Raw genomic sequence first — 20679 nt, forward strand, 5'->3', positions numbered from 1 at the left:
ATCTTTGTTTTTGATAGTTGCATTTATTGTATTAGCCAATCAATCTGGAAAACACGCCCACCGGGTCGAGCTGGAACTGCAGACGCTGGCGACTCGTGGAGGATGTAGGAAACTGCTATTTGTAAGGAAAAACGTTATTGCTGAGCAACTGAGAGAAGACCAACGTACATAGGCTACTAGGTCTGGGCACCGAGATCAGTGTACAGTTCCATTGGATATTGCAAGCCTCCACCATAAAAGCCAGCGAAATAGAGCAGTAAATAAAAGGTAAGTGAGAAATACAAGACAATAACACGTTTTCCACAGCTGTATGATTGTCTTGGAGAGAATGGTATATTGCTTCCAAGTAAACCAACTGTACAAATGAATAAATAAATGCAGTTCTTGGAATTCCCACTCCATCTTTTCTGTTTTTAGGCCTACTTTCTGACAATGTAACTGGAACCATGATACAATTGGCTACGTTTTCATTCCAGGGCATATATGTGATTTATGAAATAACAGATGAAAGTCTTAAATTATACAACTCAAAATTCACAATGGAGCTGTGCAGAAGGATTAGCCTATAAAGGCTGATGTTTTATTGGCTAACGTTATGTAGAGAGAGTAGTGAGACTGGTTAGGCTGGTTGCAGTGTATTGTCATGCTGCATGCATGGCCACTTCTCCAGCTTTTGTGGGCTTGCTGAATTGTTGCAAATCTCCCTTGCCATGTAATCGGCTACTGTGTATCTGAGAAGATAACGCTGACCTGTAGCTACTGTAGTGTTTGATTATTTGCTACATTTCCTTTAGTTGATACAATGTGATAGTCTAATGCTTGCCTTTAGCTTTAGCCAACCAAGCTATGCTCAGGCTAGGCAGTACTGGACGGGTCGGGAATCGAAATGTCCTGTTGTTCCCAGTTAATCAGTGGCCGGGGCTTTCAGCTGATTGGTTCGTCTATTTGTAATATCAGAGGATTTTTCTGCGTATTTGCCTTTCTTTTCGGTCAGTCGTTTCTTTCCAGAGATGAAGCCCCTGTGTGTTCTGTAGTGGGGGGCTTTATTTTGAAGCCAGACAGCTTGCCTCATTGACCTGGTTTACTTCACATCGGCTCTCTTTGTGTAATATATAGGTTTTCTCACCACACAAGACTTCAACTTAAAAAGTGCTGCCAATGCATCTGAATAATTAGATATTTTTGGTTTAGTTGGGAATGCATAGTCCTCTCCATGAGACAATCTCGAACCTCTTTCAAGACGTCACCTAATGTCAAACTCCCATGAATTAGAGGGGTGTTTCGATTAGAGCTCTCTTATTTTTTATCAGAAAAGCTCGAGATTCTGCTTTGTCCATTATGCTCATGAAAAGTGATCAACTAATGTGAATCAGGCAGGCGGTGGTCTGTGAAATAATACTATATAAACATTTTAGAAACACAATAGTCAGACAAATTGATTGTCTTACAATAGCTAGAACCTTAAACCGATTTATTAAAGCTACACAGAACTTCTGGTACAGCTCCTGCATTAAACAGCCATTTGTCTGTGTGAAACAGACTGGTATTCTTTGAGAGCGGGACATTATGAAACAGACTGGTATTCTTTGAGAGCGGGACATTATGAAACAGACTGGTATTCTTTGAGAGCGGGACATTATGAAACAGACTGGTATTCTTTGAGAGCGGGACAGTGTGAAACAGACTGGTATTCTTTGAGAGCGGGACAGTGTGAAACAGACTGGTATTCTTTGAGAGCGGGACATTATGAAACAGACTGGTATTCTTTGAGAGCGGGACAGTGTGAAACAGACTGGTATTCTTTGAGAGCGGGACAGTGTGAAACAGACTGGTATTCTTTGAGAGCGGGACATTATGAAACAGACTGGTATTCTTTGAGAGCAGGACAGTGTGAAACAGACTGGTATTCTTTGAGAGCGGGACAGTGTGAAACAGACTGGTATTCTTTGAGAGCGGGACAGTGTGAAACAGACTGGTATTCTTTGAGAGCGGGACAGTGTGAAACAGACTGGTATTCTTTGAGAGCGGGACAGTGTGAAACAGACTGGTATTCTTTGAGAGCGGGACAGTGTGAAACAGACTGGTATTCTTTGAGAGCGGGACAGTGTGAAACAGACTGGTATTCTTTGAGAGCGGGACAGTGTGAAACAGACTGGTATTCTTTGAGAGCGGGACAGTGTGAAACAGACTGGTATTCTTTGAGAGCGGGACAGTGTGAAACAGACTGGTATTCTTTGAGAGCGGGACAGTGTGAAACAGACTGGTATTCTTTGAGAGCGGGACAGTGTGAAACAGACTGGTATTCTTTGAGAGCGGGACAGTGTGAAACAGACTGGTATTCTTTGAGAGCGGGACAGTGTGAAACAGACTGGTATTCTTTGAGAGCGGGACAGTGTGAAACAGACTGGTATTCTTTGAGAGCGGGACAGTGTGAAACAGACTGGTATTCTTTGAGAGCGGGACAGTGTGAAACAGACTGGTATTCTTTGAGAGCGGGACAGTGTGAAACAGACTGGTATTCTTTGAGAGCGGGACAGTGTGAAACAGACTGGTATTCTTTGAGAGCGGGACAGTGTGAAACAGACTGGTATTCTTTGAGAGTGGGACAGTGTGAAACAGACTGGTATTCTTTGAGAGCGGGACAGTGTGAAACAGACTGGTATTCTTTGAGAGCGGGACAGTGTGAAACAGACTGGTATTCTTTGAGAGCGGGACAGTGTGAAACAGACTGGTATTCTTTGAGAGCGGGACAGTGTGAAACAGACTGGTATTCTTTGAGAGCGGGACAGTGTGAAACAGACTGGTATTCTTTGAGAGCGGGACAGTGTGAAACAGACTGGTATTCTTTGAGAGTGGGACAGTGACCATCTGCTTTTGAATCGTTGTCTCCTCCTGCAGGAATTCAAGTGTTGGACCTGTGCCACTGATAATCATAGCCAGCACTCCTCCAACTGTAACCACTGGCTGTAGGCAGCTGTGTCCGACTCATTGGATGACTGGACAGGCAGCACACTGAAGTAGCCTACGCCTAAGTACTGACCCATTTTTACCATGCTTTAGTTAGAGTACTTTAAATATAGTTCTGCATCAATTTTAGAGTATACTGTAAATTATTATCAAGGTCCTCATGCCACTCATGAAGCTCTTTTTGGAGTCTAGTCTCAATGACCTCCTGGTAACAACAAGGTATACAGTATACTGTAATATATTATCAAGGTCATCATGCCACTCATGAAGCTCTTTTTGGAGTCTAGTCTCAATGACCTCCTGTTAACACCAAGGTTGTTTTCTTCAAGAATATCTTCATTTTTTATGTTTGAGGACTTTGTTGTCCGGCCCTGCCATTGTTTCTTAACAGCCAAGAGGAAGCTTGGGAAATGAGTTCACTTTACTACAGCATTTTCTATGTTGTTCATGAGACCCTCCTACTTCACTCTGCCTTAGACACTGCCATGAGGCCAGTTCCCTTTTCAGTGTTGTTATAATAGTGTTGTTATAATAGTGTTGTTATACACACTAAGAATATAACTGAAGCTTCCACCAGGTCTGTTTTACTAGAGGTTTATGGGTTAATTGCCTGAAAGAATAATGGGCTCTTGTTTTCAAGGATAAGGATAATTAAGCAATAAGGCCCAAGGGGGTGTGGTATATGGCCAATATCACGCCTAAGGGCTGTTCTAACGCACGACGCAACTCGGAGTGCCTGGATACAGCCCTTAGTCGTGGTATATTGGCAATATACCACAAACCCGCGGTGCCTTATTGCTATTATAGACCGGAATTAGAGCAGTAAAAATAAATTATTTGTCATACCGGTGGTATACAGTCTGATATACCACGGCTGTCAGCCAATCAGCATTCAGGGCTCAAACCACCAGTTTATAATTGTAGTTATACCATGGGTAGGCTAGTTGCATCTATTTCATCAGCCATGTTATAGAACAATAACGTCCACTTTTTCCACATGTAGAATAAGTGTCTCAAACTACATGCAATCAACTTCACATCCGTTTTGGGGTGTGACATTGGCCTATTATCTTTGCCAGTATGGATGATATCTTTCCACGTGCCAGTCTCTGTTTCTGTGTGAGTGACCTGGCTATTTTTATTGTCCTGTGAAAATAGGAAGGCCATCTCTGTACAACATTAGAGGTGGTGTCATAGTTAACTTGGAATGCCTAGTTAAGTGCTAATGTCACTAGTAAGGCCAGAGCCGAGCAAGGTGGAGCTAATGTTTTAGCTTCACAGGCTGTGGTCAGTGTATTTACTGAATCAAACATTTGCTTTACTTGCTCTATAATAACCTGTATGAGCTTAACATACACTTTTCTGCTTATGCATCATGTTTTTCTAAAATAAACATGTATTTTTGTGTCTGGAGTAATGTAGCCTCCTTTCACTGCTAATGGACCAGATCCTAGATGGTGCATGCCTGTGACCAATGAATTCAGTGTCATCTATTGATGTCCACATCCTTATGTCTGGCACCAGCCAGTAGGGTCACCATTAGTGCAGGTTCCCCATATCCCTAGAGAATGTTATGATTATATCCATCATGACATTGTTGCATGTGTGCTAAATCACCAGTGACCTATATCAATATAGCTTATTATAATACTATGATTAATAATAATAATAATAATAATATATACCTTAGCTGGTCATTTTTCCATGCTGCTTTTCACTAGGCTACCGCTACTTGAGGCAGTATGTTATGTTAAACAGTTGAATTAGGGATTTCTATGAACATCTATCAATGACGTTGTAAAAGGATTGTAATCTATTGTTTGATGTGAATGGATGTGAATGGATGCCCAATCGGGATTCACTTGAATATAAGTTTTCATTGCTATTTTTAAATGTAAACAATTATGCCATGCTGCACTTAAAACATGTACTGTAAGACATTTTAATATCAATAGTATTACAGGCATCAATTACAGTCTATACGGTGAAGCCTATCTGAGTAAACATACAGTACGCCCAGCATGTATTTCCATATGTAGGTCATATGGATAATTAAGGTCAACGAGCATGTGTATTAAATAAGGGTTTACATACTGATCACAATCAGGCTCAGTTTAAGATGCAGGATTATTGCACAGTTTGGTTTTTCTCACAAGCTGCTCAGGTGATAGATGAGCTGTCTGGATGCTGTCTAGGTGCTGTCTTGGTGATGTCTATGTGCTGTCTGGGTGCTGTCTAAGCTCTGTCTGGGTGCTGTGTGGGTGCTGTGTGGGTTCTGTCTGGGTGCTGTGTGGGTGCTGCCTGGGGGCTGTCTGGATGCTGTCTGGATGCTGTCTAGGTGCTGTCTATGTGCTGTCTATGTGCTGTCTACAAGGAAAAGATAGGGGCTCTTTGAGCTAATTTGGTCAAACAGAGTTGGTCTGTAGAGCTTGTTTTCCATAGCAATTCTCCCTATAAGGTTTCCTGTCCCCATACTGTAGCACCCAGCAACATGGTTCACTAACAAAGGGAGACTGTTAGCTATTGTTCAACTTTGTAGTCAGCCTATCTTAGCCTATCCTGGGGGCTCTTGAATGAAACAAAAATGGATGAGATTGCTTATCTCACCTAGACGTACCTCTCCTAGACGTATCTCACCTAGCCCTATCTCACCTAGCCCTATCTCACCTAGCCCTATCTCACCTAGCCCTATCTCACCTAGACCTATCTCACCTAGACGTACCTCACCTAGACGTACCTCTCCTAGACGTACCTCTCCTAGACGTACCTCACCTAGCCCTATCTCACCTAGCCCTATCTCACCTAGACGTACCTCACCTAGACGTACCTCACCTAGCCCTATCTCACCTAGCCCTATCTCACCTAGCCCTATCTCACCTAGCCCTATCTCACCTAGCCCTATCTCACCTAGACGTATCTCACCTAGACGTATCTCACCTAGACGTATCTCACCTAGACGTATCTCACCTAGACGTATCTCACCTAGACGTATCTCACCTAGACGTATCTCACCTAGACGTATCTCTCCTAGACGTATCTCTCCTAGACGTATCTCACCTAGACAGCCATGTAAGTGCTGAGTCCTTTGTGATAGTTATTTTGTTCTGTCACCAAATAATAATTATTGCATTTATGAATAAAGCCATGTTATTACGGATCCATAGTCTAACTGAGATCATATAAGGATATGCTGATTAAAGGATGGCAATACAAATACTATTCTATGTGAGCAGTTGGCATAGTGGCACATTGTGGTTAGGTAAGTGAGTGACACATCAATATGTTTTTCATGTATGAGCACAGGAAAAGTAGTCTGTTACAAACTTCAAAGTGAATTGTCTCCATACAGACAGTCAGCATGAGTCGTACAGACAGTCAGCATGAGTCATACAGACAGTCAGCATGAGTCGTACAGACAGTCAGCAGGAGTCATACAGACAGTCAGCATGAGTCATACAGACAGTCAGCATGAGGCATACAGACAGTCAGCATGAGGCAGCAACACGCCCCTGGGAATAAGCCATTGTACCCTCAATGTGTGCCCAGTAGTTTAGTTGGAAGTCTTCCTATTGCATAGTCACATTTCCCCCCAAATTACCAGACACTGACCATACTTGCGACCTAAATAGTAGGCCATTTGAGTACGCCAAAAAAATAATGTTTTATAGTATGTGACATTTTGAAAATTGAGTATACTTGAAATGCCCGGATTTCATACTCATTAAGGCTTTGACAACAGCTGATCAATTAGATATGGGGATGAGCTCCCAAAATTGACCAATTAACGCGAAACAACACAATAGAGCATGACGCATTCTCATGATACCAAAATAGAAACTTTTAAGTATGGTTTAAATGCCAGGACATTCTTATAATTTCAGCTCTTCATCTAGTAGGATTAGATGCACACTTTTCCACAATGCATTGGAAGAGGTGGGCTGCGAGTGATAGGCCCTAGTTCTCTTCAAGTAGCCAAACAATAGAACTAGGCTACATAATTGGGAAGATGCCAAATAGCGATGGTGTTCAAATGTAGGCTATGCCGTTTTTGTATAGTATCGAGTTTTGTATCATAGGCTACATTTTAGAAAACAGAAGCCTTTTTAAAATGTATTTTTTACCCAAAGTGGATTTCTGTTTTCTCATTGAAAAGTGTTTCTTGTTCTCCTGGCCTTCGCCCGAGCTTTTAAACAAAATACTAAACCACCTTTTGATTTCTGAACGTGTAGGCACCGGGGACTCGGGATGTGACTGAGTTATTGAGTTATTGAGTTTCCCAAAAGCATCGTAGCACGAAGACCATCTTTCGTTCTTTTAGTTTCAATGGAATTAAGATTATTTTAGTGCTACGATGCTTTTGGGAAAACCAGCCCAGGACTGTTTTTTTAACATATGGATTGGTTTAGTTTTGTAGGCTTGGCTACCTATTTAATTATTACATTTATGGATCAAGCCTTAGCAGTCATTCTGACCTTGTTCCCAATGAACAGTGCTTTAGTTTATTATGTTGCTGTCCAGCGGTTCTGAATTTGCGACACACCTGACTGTCTACATTTTTCTGTGCTATAGCCTTTTGATTTGAACATTTGAAAAGTTTCTGTGTGTGTACTAGGCTATTTGATTTAATTTATACAGTGGGGAGAACAAGTATTTGATACACTGACAATTTTGCAGGTTTTCCTACTTACAAAGCATGTAGAGGTCTGTAATTTTTATCATAGGTACACTTCAACTGTGAGAGACGGAATCTAAAACAAAAATCCAGAAAATCACATTGTATGATTTTTAAGTAATTAATTTGCATTTTATTGCATGACATAAGTATTTGATACATCAGAAAAGCAGAACTGAATATTTGGTACAGAAACCTTTGTTTGCAATTACAGAGATCATACGTTTCCTGTAGTTCTTGACCAGGTTTGCACACACTGCAGCAGGGATTTTGGCCCACTCCTCCATACAGACCTTCTCCAGATCCTTCAGGTTTACGGGGCTGTCGCTGGGCAATACGGACTTTCGGCTCCCTCCAAAGATTTTCTATTGGGTTCAGGTCTGGAGACTGGCTAGGCCACTCCAGGACCTTGAGATGCTTCTTACGGAGCCACTCCTTAGTTGCCCTGGCTGTGTGTTTCGGGTCGTTGTCATGCTGGAAGACCCAGCCACGACCCATCTTCAATGCTCTTACTGAGGGAAGGAGGTTGTTGGTCAAGATCTCGCGATACATGGCCCCATCCATCCTCCCCTCAATACGGTGCAGTCGTCCTGTCCCCTTTGCAGAAAAGCATCCCCAAAGAATGATGTTTCCACCTCCATGCTTCACGGTTGGGATGGTGTTCTTGGGGTTGTACTCATCCTTCTATTCCTCCAAACACGGCGAGTGGAGTTTAGAGCAAAAAGCTCTATTTTTGTCTCATCAGACCACATGACCTTCTCCCATTCCTCCTCTGGATCATCCAGATGGTCATTGGCAAACTTCAGACGGGCCTGGACATGCGCTGGCTTGAGCAGGGGGACCTTGCGTGCGCTGCAGGATTTTAATCCATGACGGCGTAGTGTGTTACTAATGGTTTTCTTTGAGACTGTGGTCCCAGCTCTCTTCAGGTCATTGACCAGGTCCTGCCGTGTAGTTCTGGGCTGATCCCTCACATTCCTCATGATCATTGATGCCCCACGAGGTGAGATCTTGCATGGAGCCCCAGACCGAGGGTGATTGACCGTCATCTTGAACTTCTTCCATTTTCTAATAATTGTGCCAACAGTTGTTGCCTTCTCACCAAGCTGCTTGGCTATTGTCCTGTAGCCCATCCCAGCCTTGTACAGGTCTACAATTTATCCCTGATGTCCTTACACAGCTCTCTGGTCTTGGCCATTGTGGAGAGGTTGGAGTCTGTTTGATTGAGTGTGTGGACAGGTGTCTTTTATACAGGTAACGAGTTCAAACAGGTGCAGTTAATACAGGTAATGAGTGGAGAACAGGAGGGCTTCTTAAAGAAAAACTAACAGGTCTGTGAGAGCCGGAATTCTTACTGGTTGGTAGGTGATCAAATACTTATGTCATGCAATAAAATGCAAATTAATTACTTAAAAATCATACAATGTGATTTTCTGGATTTTTGTTTTAGATTCCGTCTCTCACAGTTGAAGTGTACCTATGATATAAATGACAGACCTCTACATGCTTTGTAAGTAGGAAAACCTGCAAAATCGGCAGTGTATCAAATACTTGTTCTCCCCACTGTATATGTTACAGAACTTTGGTTTCACTGATAAATATGTTGAAATGGACCCAAATGATCTGTTTCTGTCGTCAGTCCTTTTTAAATAGGATAGATGTGCTATATGGTCTACTACAGTATAGGTCCAATGGTGATAGTCTGCCTATAACCAGCCTGAGTAGGCTTATAACTCCATTGGGTCCAATGGTGATAGTCTGCCTATAACCAGCCTGAGTAGGCTTATAACTCCATTGGGTCCAATGGTGATAGTCTGCCTATAACCAGCCTGAGTAGGCTTATAACTCCATTGGGTCCAATGGTGATAGTCTGCCTATAACCAGCCTGAGTAGGCCTATAACTCCATTGGGTCCAATGTGATAGTCTGCCTATAACCAGCCTGAGTAGGCTTATAACTCCATTGGGTCCAATGGTGATAGTCTGCCTATAACCAGCCTGAGTAGGCTTATAACTCCATTGGGTCCAATGTGATAGTCTGCCTATAACCAGCCTGAGTAGGCCTATAACTCCATTGGGTCCAATGTGATAGTCTGCCTATAACCAGCCTGAGTAGGCTTATAACTCCATTGGGTCCAATGGTGATAGTCTGCCTATAACCAGCCTGAGTAGGCCTATAACTCCATTGGGTCCAATGTGATAGTCTGCCTATAACCAGCCTGAGTAGGCTTATAACTCCATTGGGTCCAATGTGATAGTCTGCCTATAACCAGCCTGAGTAGGCTTATAACTCCATTGGGTCCAATGTGATAGTCTGCCTATAACCAGCACGAGTAGGGCTATAACTCTATTGGGTCCAATGTGATAGTCTGCCTATAACCAGTTTAGAGAAATGTATTGAATTGAAAACAACTATTATCAGGCTGGCTAATGCGATGCATTTCTGTTGAATTTGGAACGATCCACCCTCACTTGACCCCGCCCCATCTACTCAGCCAGTCAGGAGCCTCTACTGCGTTGCGGCCGTGGCATACTGCATACATTTTACTAAACGGTATATGCTAAATAGTATGCAACAATGAGTACATAGTATGCGGTTTAAGTATGTAGTAAGCTAGTATTGGTATTCGGACACGGCCAGTGTCTGCGCTATCTGTTGGTATTGTAATCAGGTCTAATATTAGCAAGGGATGTTGTCTGAGGCCATGGTGCCCTCAAGGAATGGATACACAAGATCAATTGATTGTGTGGTTATATAAAATGTAGCCTGCTAGTGATGAGTAATCACTCCCATACCAAAAACATAAACAGATTTAGATGGGATTGCTGTGCAGCCTAGCTGTACATCATTTAATAAAGAAAGGATCCTTGTGTTTGATCTTTCCTTTTGTGAAAAGTTAGATATATACCTCTGTGTTTGCTGGTCTGGCCTGGCCTCATCTGGTATGGTCTGGTCTGGCCTGACTGTAAATAATAGTGCAGTCATCTGGGACCAGACTACTACTCTGTCTTATTCTGGTTGATCCAGTCCTTTTTGTTGTTTATTGCCCTGGCCTGTTGTCTTGCCTCCCTATTCTTTCTGACTGTCGATGCAGCCATGTATCAAAGTAAAGGGCTCTCATTAGCTTTGGGCCTGCTGAAGCAAATAGGAAGTTCAGGCAAGCTATTTCATTTATGAGGTTTTACAATCTAGTTCATTTTAGTTGACACTAGGCCACATTTTACATGGCAGCCTTTACTGAAACACCTGCCTCAGCATCTTGGATATATGTGGGAGTGCTTGCACAGATTGCCTATGCGTTATTTTGTGTGTGTGTGTGTGTGTGTGTGTGTGTGTATGTGCAGCTGGCAGTGATAGGTGGTCTGAGTCAGTAGTCCTGGCCTATGATGGGATAAGGAGGCTGAGGGACTGTTGCATCATGTGACCATGGCGCTACTTGGAGGATCCATGGTCACAGGAGAGGAACACATTAGAGACACCCGGAAGAGAACGCTCCATTCATATCTGTCACTTTCTCTCAGAGGGAGCCTGAAATATGATTGGCTTAGAGAGGAGGGAAGGATTTTGAATGGCTGGAATGAGATCACTATACTACTTATACAATTTGTCATGTTGTATTTAGATAAAGTAATGCCATGGCTTAGAAGGGGATTAGCCAAAGAGCTGATTATGCTAGATTCGCTTGTGCTTTCTCCAATTATTTTTCTCCTTTAAGGGATGAGTTCATTGTCTTGGCTGGTAGAAAGACACCCCCCCCCCCCCCCCCCCCATGTCAGAGAGTTGGATTGTTCTGAGCTGACTGTGCATGCTTTAAAAAAATATATTATTATTATTTATTACAAAAAACACAAGGAAGGGGTAACATTAAAGTATTAGAACATGAAGGACAAACAATACAGCATCAAGCCACTATCAAACATGTGACTGTGCATGCTTTGTGAGGAGGAGAAGGCATGAGAAGCAGGAAGTAAGCTCAATGCTTCCTGAGGATGGCCTTCGCTCATCTTTGAATCCTCTTGGACAGGAAGTTAGATTGTTACACTGCATGTGTGATTTGAAAAACTACTCTGTGTTTTAAACAGATTCTCATGCAGTAACAGTAGCCCCTTGAAGGCAAGACAAGCTAATTTTCTACTGAGCCAGGTACTCTCATAAGATTTCACAATGTGTATGATTAGCTGTTAACCTCTTACACGGAACCCAAACCGGCTGCGCGCGTGTGCCATCGTGCGCTATCGTGCGCTATCGTGCATACATTTATTTTGTCCCCCTACACCAAAAGCGATCACGACACGCAGGTTAAAATATCAAAACAAACTCTGAACCAATGACATTCATTTGGGGACAGGTCGAAAAGTATTAAACATGTATGGCAATTTAGCTAGTTAGCTTGCACTTGATAGCTAATTTGTCCTATTTAGCTAGCTTGCTGTTGCTAGCTAATTTGGCCTGGGATATAAACATTGAGTTGTTATTTTACCTGAAATGCACGAGGTCCTCTACTCTGACAATTAATCCACACACAAAATGGTCAACCGAATCGTTTCTAGTCATGTCTCCTCCTTCCAGGCTTTTTCATCTTTTAACTTATATGGTGATTGGCATCTACATTTTCATAGTATTACCACGACAACCGGCAAAACAGTTAGTCTTTCAATCACCCACGTGGGTATAACTATTGAGGAGATGGCACTTGGGTACCTGCTTCTATAAACCAATGAGGAGATGGGAGAGGCAGGACTTGCAGTGCGATCTGCGTCAGAAATAGGAATGACTTCTATTTTAGCCCTTGGCAACGCAGACGCTCGTTTAATAACATATATTCCTAAACTTATTTTTGCAATGCTCGCGCACGCAACGCGAGCGGTGTAGTCAGGGTATTAGAGCGAAAACCCCGTTATCGGGATCAAATTCAACAACATCCGGTGAAATTGGAGCGCGCCAAATTCAAAATACAAAATCATAATATTAAACATTCATGAAAATACAATTGTTTTACATCGTTTAAAAGCTTACCTTCTTGTTAATCCAGCCGCTTTGTCAGATTTCAAAAGGGCTTCACGGCGAAAGCATACCATGCGATTATCTGAGGACAGTGCCTTGCATACAAAAGCATTCCAAACATTTTCCAACCAAGCAGAGGTGTCAAGAAAGTCAGAAATAGCGATACAATTATTCACTTACCTTTGAAGATTCACTTACCTTTGAAGATTTTCACTTACCTTTCCTCTTTTTGCAATCCCAGCTACATAACAAATGGCCCTTTTGTTCGATAAAGTCCTTCTTTATATCCCAAAAAAGTCAGTAAAGTTGGCACGCTTGATTCAGTAATCCACCGGTTGCTCTCGTTCAAAATGCATCCAAATGAATCCCAAAGGTTACCAATAAACTTCGTCCAAACAAGTCAAACAACATTTCTAATCAATCCTCAGGTACCCTAATATGTAAAAAAAACACAGACAGAGAATAGTATGTTCATTACCAGAGATAAATAACGAAGTGCGCGCCCTCACCGACGTGCACCACAACACTACAGCCAAAATGGGAGCCACTTAGAAAAACTACAAATTCCAGCAAAAAAAACAAAAAAACAAGCCTGAACCTCTTTCTAACGACTGTTGACATCAACTGAAAGCCCTAGGAACTGCAATCTGGGAGGTATTCCTTTGGTATTCCCATAGACAGCCATTATAATGAGTGGTAAGCTCAAAAAAATTAATCCCAGATGGTTTCTCCTCGGTTTTTCAAATGCTATATCAGTTCTGTTATACTCACAGACATTAACTTCAGAGTGTTATCTATCCAATAATACCAATTATTTGCATATCCTAGCTTCTGGGCTTGAGTAACAGGCAGTTTACTTTGGGCACGTCAGTCATCCAAAATACAGAATACTGCCACCGGCCCACAAGAAGTTAACCTCACTAGGGTACTCGTTATAAAAATTCTGAAAACATACAAGTGTTATACATCGATTTAAATATTAACTTCTTGTTAATCCAACCACGGTGTCAGATTTTAAAAAAGGCTTTACGGCGAAAACATACCATGCGACTATCTGAGAAGAGCGCCCACCAGACATATCATTACAAACAGTTACCAGCCAAGTAGAGGAGTTACACTTACCTTTGATGATCTTCATATGGTTGCACTCACAAGACTCTCATTTACTCAATAAATGTTCGTTTTGTTCGATAAAGTCCCTCTTTATAGCCAAAAACCTCCGTTTTGTTTGCGCGTTTTGTTCAGTAATCCACAGGCTCAAACGCAGTCACAACAGAAAGACAAAAATCCAAATAGTATCCGTAAAGTTCGTAGAAACATGTCAAACAATGTTTATAATCAATCCTCAGGTTGTTTTTAGCCTAAATAATCAATAATATTTCAACCGGACAATAACGTTATTGTATAACGTCAATATAAAAGGTAAACAAGAAATGCGCCCTCTCGGTCGTGCGCATGAAAAACCTCTGGGACACTGTAGGGTCCACTCATTCAGAGTGGTCTTACTCTCTCATTTTTCAGAATACCTGAAACAATTTCTAAAGACTTTTGACATCTAGTGGAAGCCATAGGAAATGCAATTTTAGTCTTAAGTCAATGGATACTGTTATGGCATTCAATAGAAAACTACAAACATAAAAAGAATCCCACTTCCTGGATGGATTTTTCCCAGGTTTTCGCCTGCGAAATCAGTTCTGTTATACTCACAGACATTATTTTAACAGTTTTGGAAACTTTAGAGTGTTTTCTATTATATGCATGTCCTAGCTTCTGGGCCTGAGTAGCAGGCAGTTTACTTTGGGCACGCTTTTCATCCGGAGGTGAAAATAGTGCCCCCTACCCTAGTGAAGTTAAAGGTTCAATGCAGCTGTTTAAAAACAATCTTATTATCAAATTATTTGTAACAATTAAGTACCTTACTAGCTAGGTTGCCATACAGATCTTCAATGTGAATATTCAAAAATCTTCATAAAAACAAAATGTGTTTCCATCAAATTGACTTGTTGCACGCAGTGCACATAAAAATAACTTTTGCGTTGAAATTCCCTTGAACTGAATACAAAATACAAGTGAAATGGGTTTCCATCACATTTTCAACTCTAGTGATTTTTTTGTCACAAAAAATGTTACGTTATATAAATGAGTCATTGCAGATGGCGCCGATAGACATGGCCACCATGTTTCAGGCTTCTAAGCAACTTTACAGTATTATTTGTAATGTTATTTCTCACATTATTACATTATTACATTATTACATACAGCTGGAAAGAAGTTTTGCATATCAGAGAGGCAGTAACTCACCAGCATTTCGACCAAGAATACGACTTTCCTGAATTGGATCCTTTGTTCGTACCTTCCAAGGCGATTTAACTTATCACAGAGGCAGCTCCAAGATTCCGCCGGCGGAGAAGAGGTATTTGGAGAGGACTTTTAGTCCGACTCAGGAGGCGTGCACACCATCCACCACTTCCGAGTATATTACTCGCTTCAGTCCCTGGACAATAAAGTAGACGAGCTCAGGGCAAGGATCTCCTTCCAGAGAGATATCAGGGACTGTAACATATTCTGTTTCACAGAATCATGGCTCTCTCTGGATATACTGTCCTCGTGCATACAGACAGCTGGTTTTTCAATACATTGTGTAGATAGGAATAAATTATTCTCCGGTAGGAAGAAAGGCGGAGGTGTATGTTTGTTATGAGAATTTCGTTATCAATGTTCATAAACTTAAATTAATCTACTCAGTCTGCAAACCAGAATTTGTAAGGTTCTGGTTTAAATGAAACAGACAGAGTCCCCAGCTTACAATAGTCAAAATGTTTATTCACGAGAGCACTCCGAAGTCCATTATACAAAGACATCCATTTTATACCTTGCTCCTTACTTACGCACATACTTCCACACAAACAGTAGATATCCTACGCACTTACATACACACGAACAGTAGGTGAGTTGTATCCTTCTCCAGAGTTCTCACCACTGTGTATCACTATCCAGCCGACAGTTCCATTCCCCCGAGATGAGGGAAACCTTGAGAAGTACTCCCTGTCCTATCATAAGTTTTTAGCCAGGTCGGGTCAAACACAGTTTAATTGTTCTCGTATTTTCTTAGGCACACACATACACACACATTTCTCTCCCTCCCAGGTTTCTTCTGAACCTAGTTGGACTTATGTTTAATACTTCAATTATTCCTTATACATGCTACATAAACTATAATCCCTAATGGTTAAGGTTCAGGGTGGAATTATTTAATCATTATCTTTAAACATATAAATTCCTTTATCAATGTTTCATGATTAACTACTCATGGTGTGATTGGGGTAACATATAGGAATCAAGTAATTTTGTTCACCCAACATGGAATACTTCACAATCAAATGTTGACCGCATTACCTCCCTAGAGAATTTTCTTTGGTTATCATCACAGTGTATATTCCCCCTCACATATCCTGAGGCCGCATTTATTATAGCTGGGGACTTTAATAAAGCAAATCTGAGGAAAACGCTACTATTAATACATTGCCTGCAGTACTCACACTCCCCCAACCTCACTTCGGCAAATCAGATCATGACTCCATTTTGCTCCTCCCTTCCTATAGGCAGAAACTCAAACAAAAAGTACTCGTGTTAAGGTCTATTCAACGCTGGTCTAACCAATCAGAATCCATACTTCAAGACTGTATTGATCACGCAGACTGAGACATGTTCCGGGTTTCCTCTAAGAATAACATTGACGTATACACTGACACGGTGACTGAGTTCATCAGGAAGTGTATAGGGGATGTTGTTCCCACTGTGATGAATGAAACCTATCCAAACCAAAAACTGTGGATATATGGCAGCATTCGCGCAAAATTGAAAGCGCAAACCATCGCATTTAACCACGGCAAAGTGACTGGGAATATTATTGAATACAAACAGGCCAGTTATGCCCTCCGTAAGGCAATCAAACAGGCAAAACATCAGTATATAGACAAAGTGGAGTCGCAATTCAATGGCTGAGACATGAGACGTATGTGGCAGGGACTCCAGACAATCACAGACTATAAAGGGAAAACCATCCACGTCGCGGACACCGATGTCTTGCTCCCGGACAAGCTAAACACCTTCTTCCCCCACTTTGAGGATAACACAGTGTCGTCAACACGGGCCGCTCCCGAGGACTGTGAGCTCTCGTTTTCTGTGGCCGACTTGAGTAAGACGTTCAAGCGTGTTAACCCTTGCAAGGCTGTCGGCCCAGACACAATCCCAAGCCATGTCCTCAGAGAATGCACAGACCAGCTGCCGGAAGTGTTTACGGACATATTCAATCTCTCCCTATTCCAAACTGCTGTCCCCACTTGCTTCAAGATGTCCACTATTGTTACTGTAACCTAGAAAGTGAAGGTAACTGAACTAAATTACTATCATCCCGTATCACTCACTTCTGTCATCATGAAGTGCTTTGAGAGGCTAATTAAGGATCATATCACCTCTACCTTACCTGACACTAGACCCACTGCAATCTGCATACCTCCACAATAGATCCACAGATAATGCAATCACCATTGCACAATGACACTTGCCCCATCTGGACAAGAGGAATACCTATGTAAGAATGCTGTTCATTGACTACAGCTCAGCCTTCAACACCATAGTACCCTCCAAGATCATCATTTATTTTTGTGCCCTGGGTCTGAACCCCGCCCTGTGCAACTGGGTCTTGGACTTCCTGACGGGCCGCCCCCAGGTGGTGAAGGTAGGCAACAACACCTCCGCTACGCTGATCCTCAACACATTGGCCACACAAGGGTGCGTGCTCAGCCCTCTCCTGTACTCCCTGTTTACCCATGACTGCTTGGCCATGCACGCCTCGAACTCAATCATCAAGTCTGCAGACTAAATAGTGGTAGGCCAGATTACCAACAACGACGAGACAGCCTACAGGGAGGAGGTGAGGGCCCTGGCGGAGTGGTGCCAGGTAAATAACCTCTCCCTCAACGTCAACAAAACAAAGGAGGTGATTGTGGATTTCAGGAGACAGCAGAGGGAGCACATACCTATCCACATCGACGGGCCCGCAGTGGTGAAGGTGAAAAGCTTCAAGTTCTTCAGCGTACAAATCCCTGACATTCTGAAATGGCTGATGAAATTTGGCTTGGCCCCTAAGACCCTCACAAACCTTTACAGATGCACCATTGAGAGCATCCTGTCAGAGGGTGGTGCGGTCAGCCCATTGTAAATCCAGGAGCACACTGCCTGGCCTTCAGGACATCTACTGCACCCGGTGTCAAAGGAAGGCCAAGAAGATCATCAAGGAACTCAGCCACCCGAGCCACACAATGTTCAGGTCAGTACAGGTGCATCAAGCTAGAACTGAGAGACTGAAAAACAGCTTCTATCTCAAGGCCATCAGACTGTTAAATAGCCATCACTCTCCGGTCTCCACCCAGTACCCTGCCCTGAACTTAGTCACTGTCACTAGTCGGCTACCATCCGGTTGCTCATTCCTGCACCCTAGAGGCAGCTACCCTATGTACTTAGTCATGGAACACTGGTCACTTTAATAATGTTTACATACTGTTTTACCCACTTCATATGTATATACTGTGTTCTAGTCAAGTCCATCCTATTCAATTATTGCTGTACATATACTATTCTATCCACGTATTGTTCAGATATACTACATATTCTATCCACATACTGTCCATAATGTCTATACATCCCATCACATATATAAAGTACCAGTCAAAAGTTTGGACACACCTACTCATTCAAGGGTTTTTGGAGTGTGCAAAGCTGTCATCAAGAGTTTAGCACTTCTTTGGTAACAACATGATTCCATGTGTTATTTCATAGTTTTGATGTTTTCACTATTATTATATAATGTAGAAAATAGTACAAATAAAGACAAACCCTTGAATGAGTAGGTGTGTCCAAACTTTTGACTGGTATTGTATATATGTATTTGTACTCCAGACTCCGACATTGATCGTCCTAATATTTCTATATTTATTAATTCCATTATTTTACTTTTAGATTTGCATTTATTGTTGTGAATCGTTAGATATTACTGCACTGTTGGATCTAGGAACACAAGCATTTTGCTACACCCGCAATAACATCTGCTAAATATGTGTATACGACCAATAAAATTATATTTGATGTGCCCACTGGTCTTGGCACGTGTGCTCTAGTGAACAGATAGCCAGATACAGTGCTGCTATAGCCTACATGATGAGATTATTATGGACAAGAGACCGATTTTTTTATTTGTAAGTTGGCAGCCAAAACATCAATCATCATGTCACCAGAATAAGAACATCAATATTTATTGGACAGGAGCATCAAGCTCTTCACCATGCACTTTCACCACCATGTGAAGTTCATCATAACTTATTTCATCTGTAGCCTAATAAACTGCATGGCTTCCCGAGTCGTGGGAGGACCACACAACACATATATCATCGAAGTCTACTTCAATATGATGGTTATTATATCAATATTTGCATTCCACTGCATTTTCTCGCATAATTCATTTTAAGACACAAAAAGATCCCACCATGTCTAGCGTATTTTGTTTTGTTGAAATTTGAAAAGTTAACTGACAAATTTGCTGTTTCCATCAGGCCTGTTGTGAAATTTTTTTCGAATATGTACTGTACTTTACTCGCGTAAAAAGTTGTATAGAAACCTGGTTACTGTGAATGTTTTAAATTAAAATAGTCAAAAAGAGGCACAAATGGCTTCTTAGCGAAAAGCAAGAGTTTAGCTAGGCCTGTCTGGGAGTGGTCTGAGTGGGGAGGGGGAAACTGAAAATTAGCTGTTATTAGCAGAGAGGTTTGGAACTCTCTTATTGGTCTATTAACTAATTTACCATATGGTAAACCATATCGCCATGGAAGGCCAAAAATCCCTCCCACAAAAACAGGCTGAAATTTCAGGCGGTGTTTTCAAACAGCTCTTACACTAAAAGGGCATTATTATAATGTTCACAAGTTCACAGTATTATTCCAAACTCATAGTGTAGAAATATAGATAAAACACCGGAAAATCACATTTTTGACTGCACTGAGTCTTTAACTTCTCTGGGATAGGTGGGACGGTAGCGTCCCACTTGGCCAAAATCCAGAATAAATGTAGCGCGCCAAATTCAAATATATTACTATAAAAATCAATCTTTCATGAAATCACACATGAAAGACACCAAATTAAAGCTACACATGTTGTGAATCCAGCCAACATGTCTGATTTCAAAAAGGATTTACGGGGAAAGCACACCAAACAATTATGTTAGCTCAGTATATAGCCACAGAAAAACACAGCCATTTTCCCAGCAAAAGATAGTAGTCACAAAAAGCAGAAATAGAGATAAAATTAATCACTAACCTTTGATGATCTTCATCAGATGACACTCATAGGACATCATGTTACACAATACATTTATGTTTTGTTCGATAATGTGCATATTTAAATCCACAAATCTCGGTTTACATTGGCGCCATGTTCAGAAAATCCTCCAAAATATCCGGAGTAATTGCAGAGAGCCACGTCAAATAACAGAAATACTCATCATAAACTTTGATGAAAGATACATGTTTTACACAGAATTAAAGATACACTTGTTTTTAATGCAACCGCTGTCAGATTTAAAAAAAACTTTACGTAAAAAGCACACCATGCAATAATCTGAGACGGCGCTCAGATTTAACAACATTTCTCCGCCATGTTGGAGTCAACAGAAATACGAAATTACATCATAAATATTCCCTTACCTTTGATTATGTTCATCAGAATGCACTGCCAAGAATCCTAGTTCCACAATAAATCGTTGTTTTGTTCGATAATGTCCATTACTTATGTCCAATTAGCTACTTTTGCTAGCATGTGTAGTACACGTGTCCAAACGCTCGCGCAGATGCAGGCAAACGTCGGACGAAAACTTTAAAAAGTTATATTACAAGTCGAATAAACTGGTCAAACTTAGTAGAGAATCAATCTTCAGGATGTTGTTATCATTTATATCCAATAAGGTTCCAACCGGAGAATTCTTTT

At 41.5% G+C, this 20679-nt stretch overlaps 1 protein-coding gene across 2 annotated transcripts in view; it reads left to right on the top strand.

The window, feature by feature from the left end:
- The first annotated feature begins 56 nt into the window (after positions 1-56).
- The window catches only part of LOC139571437 (centrosomal protein of 170 kDa-like), a 72393-nt gene continuing 51770 nt past the window's right edge, over positions 57-20679 (top strand). Inside the window, exon 1 of one of the 2 annotated variants that reach the window (XM_071394309.1) lies at positions 57-267. The gene's annotated coding sequence lies outside the window, so the exon portion shown is untranslated. The remainder of the gene's footprint in view (positions 268-20679) is intronic. The other variant, XM_071394310.1, reaches the window with a different exon arrangement.

Source organism: Salvelinus alpinus, chromosome 3, assembly GCF_045679555.1.
Source record: "Salvelinus alpinus chromosome 3, SLU_Salpinus.1, whole genome shotgun sequence".
Taxonomy (NCBI): domain Eukaryota; kingdom Metazoa; phylum Chordata; class Actinopteri; order Salmoniformes; family Salmonidae; genus Salvelinus; species Salvelinus alpinus.